Here is a 13058-nt window from a genome sequence, read left to right as displayed (position 1 = left end):
AAACAAGGTCGCTGATGCCTTGTCACGTGAATTTCCTGGTTCAATTGAGTTAGGTGCTCTAATTTCTTCAGGGGGGGTGGTAAAATGGTCTAATCTTTACCCTCAAATTCAGGAGGATCCTTTTATTAAGCAACTCACCAACGATTTGAGGGCAGGAAGGGAGGTCCCTAAAGGTTACCAGTTGGAACATGATGTGTTAAAGTATAAGGGAAGAGTAGTGATACCAAAGGATTCTGTATTATTGAATAAATTTCTATAGGACTATCATGATTCTCCGATGGGAGATCATTCAGGAGACCTTAAAATGTATCAAAGGTTGGCTGCGAATTGGTACTGGCCGGGCATGCGTAAACAAGTGGCAACATATGTAAAGGTCTGCCCTACTTGCCAACAATCAAAGACCTCTTGTTTAAGCCCAGCGGGATTGTTGCAGCCCTTGCCGTTACCCAATAAAGTATATACCATAGGCTGAACACTGGTATAACACTTCGTACCATGTCTCTACAGGCTACACCCCTTTTAAAGTTCTGTAGGGAGGAAGTCCCCCTCAATTATTCAAGTTTCACCCGGGTACTACAGCTCTATCATCCCTAGAGGATCAACTTGTCGAACGGGATGCCATTCTCGATGACTTGAAAGCTAACCTTTTACAAGCCCAGCATCGAATGAAGTTGCAGGAAGATTTGAGTCGAAGAGAAGTGGAGTTCAAAGTGGGTGATCATGTGTATCTTAAGCTGCAACCTTACCCGCAACAATCCTTAGCTAGACGACCATTTGACAAGCTCAGTTCGAGGTACTACGGGCCCTATGAAATCACACAAAGAGTGGGCTGTGTTGCTTAAAAGCTGGCCCTTCCATCTACAACAAGAATACACCCGGTGTTTCTTGTTTCTCAACTTAAGAAAGCTGTTGGACACCTAGTTACCTCTCCCCAGCTTCCCCCTATTCCCACGAAGTCAATGGTGATGGAGAGTAAGCCTGAGCAGGTAATGGAAATTAGGACTTCTTCCGCACGGCAAGCAACAGATCATGAAGTGCTCATTAAATGGGAAGGTCTTCCAGAAAGTGAATCTACTTGGGAGCACTCCAGCAATATCATCCAGTTCTTCCCTGATTTACACCTTGAGGACAAGGTAAATCTTCTCGCCGGGGGTAATGCTAGGAATGACAATAGACAACATATATTATTGACTTACAAAAGAAGACAGCGTCAAGATAGGTCAACATGTTACAAGGGAAATAATGACATAGCAGCAGGGGTATAACAGGAACTTCACAACATTTAATATTGTAATGAGGATATAACAAATGGGGGACTAGCATTGAGGAGTTATCTGATTATAATTGTATTGTGAGAGTATTTGGGAGAGTCTTACCTCGCGAAAGTGAGGAGTCAGTGTCATTGTAATCCAACTATTATCATATTTATTATCGTAATACTACTTCAGCTTCCTGTAAAACATTAGTTCATAGCATAGCAGTTAAAAAATCCAAGATAGAAGATAAAAATAAACTCGAACACTTTATTAACGTGGTTGCTATTTTATCGCAAATAAACCACATAAATATAGTAAAGCTACATGGATGCTGCTTGGAGACGGATGTCCCTTTAGTAGTTTATGAGTTTATCCCTAACGGAACACTGATACAGTATATATATATATATATATATATATATATATATATATATATATATATATATATTCGCGAGCAAAATGAATACCATCCACTTACATGGGATGTCTGGGTATGTGTGGCCACATAAATTGCAGGAGCTCTTTGTTATTTACACTCCGCCGCATCATTGCCAATATATCATCGAGATATGAAGTCATCAAATATACTTTTGGACAAAAAGTACATAGCAAAAGTGGCAGACTTTGGAACTTCAAGATCAATTTCAGTTGACCAAACTCACCTGACTACAAGAGTACAAGGTACATTCGGTTACTTAGATCCTGAATACTTCTGGTCAAGTCAATTTACAGATAAAAGTGATGTTTATAGCTTTGGGGTAGTTCATGTTGAGTTTTTGACCGGACTGAAACCAATCTTGCCACCTAGGTCACTGAGATTGAAGCACGAAGTTTAGCAAAACTTTTTTCATCAGATATGAAAGAAAATCGTATATTGGATATTCTTGATTCACCGATTACCAGTGAGGGCGGGAAGGCTTTTGCTAACATTGCTTATAGATGCTTAAAGTCCAATGGGAGGAAAAGGCCAACAATAAAACAAGTTGTACGTGAGCTACAACAACACTATGATGGGAATGAAATTGGAATAAATGAGCTAAATCAGCCCCCTGGTTGTCGGACGTTACTTCAACTTTGATGAATTTTACATCTCACAATCTCCCTGTTGAAACTGAACCTTCCCAACAAAACTAAGGTGAGCTCAATTGCAAGTATCTAATTGCAATTTGGAAGTACCAAATTGAGTCAGACATCACATTCCAAGTATCTAAGTGCAGTGTAGGGCATAACAAAACACAAAAGTTAAACAAATTCAACTTATAATTCGTAAGTCTAATTAAAAAGAAATTTCAATGCAAAATTTAGAACACTTAATTAGGACCTTTAGATTCCCATTTACTGGACTTATATCTTGAACCAGATTCCTCCCTACAATGGAACACATAAAAGGAAAAGGTTGTAATACAAGATTTAAATTGTGAACTGTAAACATATATGTAAGAAGTTAATTTATCCCACAAATGGATTTCAACATTGTAGAACGGCAATCAACACAGATGTAGCCATCCGTATAAAGGAAATACGATAAAAGATATGGTGCCGTCATCTTGACCGTGCTGTTTGATGACTGAGCTTGAAAAGGTACTTACTCAAGTAGGTGTAGAGCAGCCTAACAGTTCTGATCATACGACAGAAAAATATTATTTTGGGTCGTCACCCATGCCTGAGTTTCCCATTAGCCTAGTCACAATACAGAGTCTGTAGCAACAAGCTAGGTATGTTGATAGTAGCAAGTAAAGGTTGTATTGCAAGATCTAAAGTAATATACATCCTGTAATTCATTATTTTAGCCAAAACCATCCAATGCAACATGCAGTATACCTTCAAGAAGTAGGTACGGATATGAAAACTGCTCTGTTTAACAAATACCAGCCTTTTTTTTGTTTTATATCCCTTGTACAGCTCAACATTAATAAGAGTACTATACGAGTGACCGATATTATAGATAGTGATTTCTTTTAAAAGAGTATATATACAGTTTCAAATCCATCAAGTCACTGTTCTATATGTTGTTACTGTCTAGGCATAAAATGTTCGTCGGAGCTAGAAGCTAAAAGTATTAATGACAGCAGTTACCATTGCAAGCTAAAATATATAGTAAGCTCACCTATCCAAGTCGGTTCAAAGCGAATTTAAAAGATCCCCATGAAACTATACATGTTGCCATATTTGAATAAGCACCCGTTAGAATACATATACAGGGGATTCCAATTGAGGATCTTCATGCATGATAAACACATATGAGACTTAAGTTGTAGCTGGTCTAGTAAGAACTCAAGTTATATATTGCTTTAAAGAGAGTTATAAGGTCCCTGTCATTGGATAAGCGACATTACAAAGAGTTCTCTACAACTTAACCGGCCAGGATTAAAGGGTAGCTTGTCCTGTAGATACTATAAGGCTACACATTGTCATTCACAAATAGAGCTCTTGTAAAAGAATTAATTTTTTTAAGGATCACCTTTACACATATTTGTATATCCTTAATCAATGATCAATGATTTCAGAATTTCCTTTTCCCAGTTTAGAATTAGTTAAAATTCAATCACTTTATCTGTCTTAAAGATATGCGAGTACTCAAGTAACCTATGTAATTTACTGATCCTCTTTTCCACTCAACACTAGTACTTACATCACTGCAGCTAGCTCCTATACTACTGCAATCACAATTCATAGGAATTGCTTATTTTGTGTTTCTGCTAAATAAGACCACTGATCTAGCTAGGTTAACAAATACTCACTAATTAAATCTTTGTTTATTAAGATATGATATAAATTTCTAATTAGATTTCAATGTAATACATGTAAGTACAAAATTCAACTTGTTAAATGAATGATATTGAAGATTGACAAGTACTTAAAAAAATTCAGGCTTTTCTTTATAGATCCAGTGCTGGTTACTATAATGGTATGACAAGTTAGAGGATCCAAGGAGCATTACGAATAACAAATAGATACATGCTCGGACCTATGTAGTTACAAGCACGTACAATAAGCACAACAATGTCCTGTACATGATAGTAGTCTGAAGTTGAGCGCGACATGTAACTAGTTCAAATCCTCATCACTAAGATATGGAGACACAGTAAACGCACAGAAGAATATATACTACCTCTCAGTAACACTTGTAAACTTTAAAACACTACCAGTTGATGTTAACCTTTTGAAAATCTAAGGAAATCCATTAATTAAAATGCACACAAGGATATCAAAGCAACTTAAATTCTTTGCCAATTTATGGTAAGAAATAAAACATTATAGAGCTAGCATTCCACATGATGTTGATAAAGTATAACTTAAGGATCTTTAGTTTAATGATGCATTCATAAAAAAAAGAAAACAATAACCGGGATATGCAAGAACACCAGAATAAGTACTCCTCTCCATGTTTATCAGCTAGCTTCAGGAGGAGCATTCCAGTTGACTTGTTTAAATCCCGGGATTGTGAAAAGGCTCTTGCAATATTTGTAGATTTGACCAAGGTAGAATGATTGGGTGAAATATTTGGCTTCTTTGTTGTCGGGATTGTACAAATACCAACTGTTCTGGTACAGATCAAGTAGGAGATCACCACTATTAAGGTAACCTTGAACAAAGTCAATAGGCAAATTCACATCAATGTTGAAGATTAAAGTCCATGAAGCATCGATTCCACCACCACGAAGACATTCCACATTATCCAACGCCCACAAATTCAACTTATAAATACGTTGATAATTACTACGCTTATATATAATGACAGCAATAGAATCCTTGAAGTTGGTGACAAGAGCATGACTATCCATATCATTATAGTTGTTGATGTTACTCATGTTACTATCAAAAGTAGGAACCGGGTAGTTAATACCATCGCAAGTAAGGACTTCAGTGTGCAAGTCGAAAGTGATGATGCCATAACATCCAGCCCAACAGAGAAGTCCAGTGTTGACAGTAACATGAAATTCACCAAACTTGTAAGGAAGATCAGTAGGTTTATTATCACCAAGCTTTTGTTGGGGATATTATCTAAACATGTTTCATCTGTTTATCTGTTTTTATTATGTTTGAATAAATCAACTAAGCGTTGTAGTAGGAGTAGTAGATTAAGGTTGTTGCGTTTCAGTAGGCTTCGTGGAAAGAGTTTGCGTTTCAGCTGGTCTCTTTAAATAAGCTGTGTACTCTTCTTCATTATTAATCCCAATTGTAGTGTTTTATTCAGAGTATCATTTACTTGTTATCTCAGATTATTATTTAGTACTTACATCTGGTATCAGAGCCAGGTTCATGTTGGGGATATTATCTAAACATGTTTCATCTGTTTATCTGTTTTTATTATGTTTGAATAAATCAACTAAGCGTTGTAGTAGGAGTAGTAGATTAAGGTTGTTGCGTTTCAGTAGGCTTCGTGGAAAGAGTTTGCGTTTCAGCTGGTCTCTTTAAATAAGCTGTGTACTCTTCTTCATTATTAATCCCAATTGTAGTGTTTTATTCAGAGTATCATTTACTTGTTATCTCAGATTATTATTTAGTACTTACATCTGGTATCAGAGCTATTTTATCCCAATTAGTACCCTGTGTCAAACGGAATGGCAGAGTCAAGTAAGAGTAAAGAAGGGCAGGGGCAGCTAGGTCTGAGTTATCCTATGTTAACAAAGACTAACTATACTGCGTGGGCGATGAAAATGAGAGTTTTCATGCAAGCACATAACGTGTGGGAAGCAATTGACCCTAAAGACCCAAAGGCCAATGTGGACGACAAGGTAGACAAACGAGCTTTGGCCATGATTTATCAAGGTATTTCAGAAGATTTGCTGTTGACACTCGCAGAACGGAAAACCGCAAAAGAAGCATGGGAGGCGATTAAGACGGTTTCGTTGGGTGCTGAGAAGGTTAAGAAAGCTAAAGCTCAAACTCTTAAATCTGAGTTTGAGTCTTTAAATATGAAAGATTCTGAGAATTTAGATGATTTCTGCATGAAATTAAATGGTCTGGTAGCGAATATCAGGGCACTTGGAGAGACAATTGGAGAAGAGTATGTTGTAAAGAAATTGCTAAGGGCAGTGCCATCGAAATTTCTGCAAATTGCTTCAGCTATCGAACAATTTGGAGATCTCGAGAAAATGTCAGTTGAAGAGGTAATCGGTTCTCTAAAAGCACATGAGGAACGAATATCTGGTCAAGTGGATAGCAAGGAGGGACAACAACTCTTATTGACTGAGGAGGAATGGTCGAAACGTGAGAGTGACAGTGGAGGAAAGCTCTTGCTCACACATGAAGAATGGTTGAAAAAATCCAGTCGAAGCGGTCAGCAGTTTGGAAATGATCATAGAGAAAGGGACAATCAAGGTGGTCGTGGCAGGTTTGACAGGAGTAAAGTAAAGTGCTTTAATTGTGGTGGCTATGGACATTTCGCAGCTGAATGTAGAAAATCAAGGAGAAACAGATTGCAACGGGGTGAAGCAAATTTAACCCAGACACATGACGATGAACCTGCACTCTTGATGGTTAAATATGAGGAGAGTGTAGATGGAGTGATACTTCTATCTGAAGGTGCTGACTCAACCAGAACTGTGACAGAGGATACTTGGTATTTAGATAACGGAGCAAGCAATCACATGACCGGGAGACGTGAAAAATTTGAGAGTTTGGACAAGACAATGAAAGGCAGGGTGAAGTTTGGAGATGGATCTTTTGTTAATATTGAAGGAAAAGGCACAATCAGGATTGCCTGCAAGAATGGTGAAACTAGAGTCTTACATGGAGTATATTATATACCAACGTTGCAAAGTAATATTATAAGTCTGGGTCAACTCTCTGAAGAAGGAAACAGGGTGGTACTGAACGGGGACAGTTTGTATGTCTATGATAGCTGTGGAAGACTTCTTATGCACGTGAGACGTTCTGCAAATCGTCTCTACAAGATCCATATTGAAGATATTAAAGAAACGTGTTTGCTGACAAAAGGAGAAGAAAATACGTGGCTGTGGCATTCACGTCTCGGACATGTTAACTTCAAGGCGATGCAACTAATGTCAAACAATCATATGGTGCGTGGGCTGCCTTCACTCAATCAACCAAAAGAACTTTGCAGCGGGTGCCTCATGTCTAAACAATCACGTAAGCCATTCCCTGTTCATTCAAATTTTATTGCTAAAGGTGCATTAGAATTGATACATGGAGACCTTTGCGGACCTATCTCACCCCCTACCCCTGCTGGTAATCGTTTTTTCTTGTTATTAGTCGATGATTACTCTCGTATGATGTGGACATATATGCTTAAGTCTAAAACTGACGCACTGGCTTGTTTCAAGAAATTTAAAAATCTTGTTGAAAATGCAACAAAGGAGAAGATACAGGTGTTCCGTACTGATCGTGGAGGGGAATTTTGCTCTAAAGATTTTACGTCCTTTTGTGAAGAAGCGGGTATTTTGAGACACTATACCGCGCCCTACACACCACAACAAAATGGTGTTGTAGAGCGCCGTAATCGTACCGTTGTTGCCATGGCTCGAAGCTTGTTAAAAGAAAGAAAAGTGCCTGCAAAATTCTGGGGTGAAGCTGTCACACATGCAGTCTATATTTTGAATAAACTCCCCACACGAGCACTTTCAAATATTACTCCATATCAGGCCTGGTATGGGGAAAAACCATCTGTTGATTCTCTGAGGGTGTTTGGATGTCTCTCATACATGAAAGTGCCAGCTGTGTTTACAAAGAAACTTGATGATCGAAGTAAACTTTTGGTTCATTTTGGTCGTGAGCCAGGAACCAAGGCTTATCGGTTGTACGACCCAGATTCAGGGCGTATACACGTAAGCAGAGATGTTACATTCAACGAGGCAAAAGGATGGTTCTGGAATGAGTCAGAGGAATGTAACACTCAGACAGCAGGAGGGCAATTTACATTCGATGTTTTTACATCAGAGGCACAGGCCACACCAGACTCACCAGAAAATTCTGGGATTGAAAGTCCAGCATCTCCCATGACACCAGCTACTCAAAGTGTTTCTGCATCTTCATCATCGAATGTAGACACCACAGAAAGTACTATGTCTGGTATGTCAAGTGACACTGACAGCGAACCACGACGTTTTAGACGCCTTTCTGACATTTACAACACCACTGACATAGTGGAGTTAGAAGATGAGCTACTATTATCTGGTATTGATGAACCAGTGAACTTCGAACAAGCTGTTCAGGAGGAGGACTGGAAAGTGGCAATGGATACAGAAATTGCTACAATAGAGAAGAATCAGACATGGAAACTCACTGATCTTCCAAAGGGTCACAAGGCGATAGGCTTAAAATGGGTGTTTAAGCTGAAAAAAGACACAAATGGAAACGTAATCAAGCATAAAGCACGCTTGGTGGCTAAGGGTTATGTACAGAGACTTGGCATCGATTACGAGGAAGTTTTTGCCCCGGTAACAAGGCTGGAAACAGTTCGATTGCTCCTGGCTTTGGCAGCTAAGAATGCATGGGAGGTGCATCATCTCGATGTTAAGTCTGCATTCTTGAATGGAGTCCTACTTGAAGAAGTCTATGTGTCACAACCAAAAGGGTACGTGAAAAAAGGGCAAGAAGACAAGGTTTACAAACTGTTGAAAGCATTATATGGCTTACGCCAGGCACCTCGAGCGTGGTACTCTCAACTTAACAAGTGTTTAATGAATTTGGGCTTTGAAAAATGTCCTTATGAGCATGCTGTGTATACTCGAAAGGATGGCACTGATTCTTTGATTGTCGGAGTCTATGTTGATGATTTAATTATTACAGGTACTAGTACTTCACTCATTGTCAAATTCAAGGGGGAAATGAGTAGAGAATTTGACATGACTGATCTTGGACGGTTGTCATACTATTTGGGTTTGGAGGTTGATCAAGGACAGGGGTTTATTGAGATAAAGCAAACATCATATGCTAAAAAGGTGCTTCAAAGGGCAGGCCTGAGCGAATGTAAATCTGTCACTTATCCCATGGATTTCAAGCTGCAGATTGATGCCGACCAAACTGGTGAAGCAGTGAACTCAACTGATTACAAGAGTCTTGTAGGAGGCTTGCGCTATTTGGTCTATACTCGACCTGACATAGCTTATGCTGTTGGGATTGTTAGTCGCTATATGGAGAGGCCTACTATGCTGCATTTGAACGCTATCAAGAGGATATGTCGATATATCAAAGGAACTCTGCACTATGGTTTGGTGTACACAAAGGGACGAGGTAACTATATTTTATCTGGTTTTTCTGACAGTGACTTGGCTGGAAGTATGGAGGACAGAAGAAGTACAAGCGGCATGGCATTTTATCTTGATGAGAGCCTAATTTCTTGGGTTTCGCAGAAGCAGCGCTGCGTTGCCCTTTCTTCGTGCGAGGCTGAATTTATGGCAGCTACAACCGCTGCTTGTCAAGGAATATGGTTACAAAGAGTTCTCAGTCAGATTACAGGCATTAAATCAGGTCCCGTTGTCTTATACATTGACAATAAATCTGCCATTGATCTAGCAAGAAATCCGGTTTTCCATGGAAGAAGTAAGCACATTGATGTGCGTTATCACTTCATAAGAGATTGTGTAGAGCAGGGGCTGATCGTGATCAAGCATGTTAAAACGGATGAACAACGCGCTGATATATTAACTAAAGCACTGTCTGCAGCCAAGTTCGAGAAAATGAGGAATTTGCTTGGAGTCAAAAATCTGAAACATGTTTAGACTAAGGGGGAGCATGTTGGGGATATTATCTAAACATGTTTCATCTGTTTATCTGTTTTTATTATGTTTGAATAAATCAACTAAGCGTTGTAGTAGGAGTAGTAGATTAAGGTTGTTGCGTTTCAGTAGGCTTCGTGGAAAGAGTTTGCGTTTCAGCTGGTCTCTTTAAATAAGCTGTGTACTCTTCTTCATTATTAATCCCAATTGTAGTGTTTTATTCAGAGTATCATTTACTTGTTATCTCAGATTATTATTTAGTACTTACAGCTTTTGCCAAGCATTTGTGTTCGAAGAATAGACCTCAACATAAATTTCTTCACAATCTCGAGCATAGTATTTCCGGTGTGAAAATTTCGGCTTCAATCTCCAAGCAACCCTAAGAATCTTGAAATCGTTGTCAATCTCATCAAAACCAAACCCTAGAGCATCATCATCATCGCAACCAAAGGAGGGGGAGGGAATGCGTTTGGAAAGGTTAGTAGCGGGGTTCCAACAAGTTTATCACGAAATATTGATGGAAAATGAGGTGTACTGACAAGTTGCTGAGTACCGAGGTTGATGAGTGAAATTGATTTATTTCCATTGGCGTAAGTGCGGACGATGTGTAGAACGTCATTTTCTTCGGCGGCTGTGATTGCAAGGTGAGCTTTAGGGAAATTAGGGCTTGAAATGAGGGCGAGCCACGATTTGCAAACCAATTTTAATTCAACTACAGTCTGTGAAGGAAGGCGCAGCAATATATCTCTTATTAGATCCTCCGGAATAGTCCCCGTAAATCTCCTCATCTTTCAATTGTGTTTGAGATTTAGGCAATTTTGGGCTAGGATGTATTGTATTTGGGATTGTTATTTCTCATAGGCGGCAGCCCCTGCGGCAGCAATGATCGGGGTAACCTAATTTGTGCCCCTTGCATGGATATAAGATTAACAAGATTGACCAGGTTTACCTAAAAAAGACTTATATTACATTTTATGTTTAAAATTATATTTTTCATGTTTTTAAAAGAAAAAGTTTGTTTTTGTATTTATTTATCAACCAAAATAATAAATAATTACATTTAAGATTAACTGAAACATAACATTCAATATATTATTTTAAGGTAGTTTTGCAAAAGATAAATATACATATTTATCAAATTTATTAAAGCCATGCTATTTTTTATTCCATAATAGAAAAAGTACGTGTCTTGTTTCGGTATATATTTTTACACTTAAATTTTTATATTACATATAGCATATATGTGTACATATATATTGATATCAATCTATATTATTATATTAAGACCAAATAATGAAAGTTTTGTTGGTAGTTAATCTTGTCACTCAATTTAGTGTCATGTCAAAATTAAAATTTATAATTTACAATATATAAGTGTAAGGTTCGAATCCCACCAGCAACATATTAAAATTAGAATATACATCGCACATATTACATACTAATATGAGTATATAAAATAATTAATTTGATGGTTTAACTCTCAACTTCTTTTAGTGAACAACTTCTTCTCAAACTCTCAAATCTTGTATTTCATGAAGGTAAGAAAAAATAGTTAATTAAAGTGCCATCACTAATATTTAGGTATCATGGGGTCATTCTTTGAGAGAAAGGAAACTTCAAGTTTCTTATTCTAACCGCAGTAGCACTCATATATACTCAAAGATAATGATTAAATTGGCCCGTCTTTGAATATGACTAAACAAAGACCAAACCCAATTGCGGAAATTAATTTGGTAGTTTTACTCTCGACTTTTTTTACTGAACAACTTCCGGAACTCATCAACATATGTTTTTTAAAATTTTAAATTTGTATTTCATGAAAAGCTAAGACAAAATAATTAAATTGTCATCACGAGTATTTAGGTGTGTTGTGACAGTTTTTTAAGAGTGAAGTAACTTCTGATTTCATATTCCGAGTTTGCTTATAAAGTGTTTGATAAATTATTTCTAAGAAATTTCAAGTTATGAACATTTGTTTACCAACATTTTGAGCTTTCTCAAGTACTTTTGGGGTAAATAGAGAGTTATAAAACATATACTCATTGTCCTTTTAAAGGGTTCGATAATTGTTCAAATGATAGTGTTCAGGGCAGAAGTCTTACATCGTCATATTTCATTGTTCATCTCTATAACCATCACCTTTTTTTCCGAATCTCAAGTTATTTCTTATAAAGACTTCCTCGATAAAGATCTTTGTATTGCGCTTAGTCTAGTTAAATATTGGTTTTGTGGTAATTGCATGAACATTCTTCGTAAAAATTATAAACATGCTATTGGGAAATCTATCTTACCTCTTACATATGAACTAGATGATTATATTTTCTCTTATATTTGAGCTATTCCTCATAAAATGATTGCTTGGAAGTGATGATAATTTACCCGCTTCTATCTTACCTCTTATATATGAACTAGATGATTAAATTTTCTCTTATATTTGAGGTATTCCTGGTAAAGACCAGTCTTTGAATATGACTAAACAAAGAGTAAACCCGGTTGCGAAAATTAATTTGGTGGTTTTACTCTCACCTTCATTTACTCAACAACTTCCCGAACTCATCAACATATGTATTTCAAAATTTTAAATTTGTATTTCATGAAAAGCTAAGACAAAATAATTAAATTGTCATCACCAGTATTTAGGTGTGTTGTGACAGTTTTTTAAGAGTGAAGTAACTTCTGATTTCTTATTCCGAGTTTGCTTATAAAGTGTTTAATAAATTATTTCTAAGAAATTTAAAGTTATGAACATTTGTTGACTAACATTTTGAGCCTTCTCAAGTACTTTTGGGGTAAATAGAGAGTTATAAAATATATACTCATTGTCCTTTTAAAGGGTTCGATAATTGTTCAAATGATTGTGTTCACGGCAGAGGTCTTACACCGTCATATTTCATTGTTCATCTCTATAACCATCACCTTTTTTTCCGAATCTCAAGTTATTTCTTATAAAGACTTCCTTGATAAAGATCTTTGTATTGCGCTTAGTCTAGTCAAATATTGGTTTTGTGGTAATTGCATGAACATTCTTCGTAAAAATTATAAACATGCTATTGGGAAATCTATCTTACCTCTTACATATGAACTAGATGATTATATTTTCTCTTATATTTGAGGGATT

General features: G+C 37.1%; 1 pseudogene; it reads left to right on the top strand.

Annotated features, from left to right (window-relative positions):
* Window positions 1-959: 959 nt before the first annotated feature.
* On the top strand, window positions 960-2334 carry LOC141703717 (wall-associated receptor kinase-like 10; annotated as a pseudogene).
* The last annotated feature ends 10724 nt before the right edge of the window (window positions 2335-13058 follow it).

Source organism: Apium graveolens, unplaced genomic scaffold, assembly GCF_009905375.1.
Source record: "Apium graveolens cultivar Ventura unplaced genomic scaffold, ASM990537v1 ctg7020, whole genome shotgun sequence".
NCBI classification, from domain to species: Eukaryota; Viridiplantae; Streptophyta; class Magnoliopsida; order Apiales; family Apiaceae; genus Apium; species Apium graveolens.
This window is presented reverse-complemented; position numbering and strand designations above follow the sequence as displayed.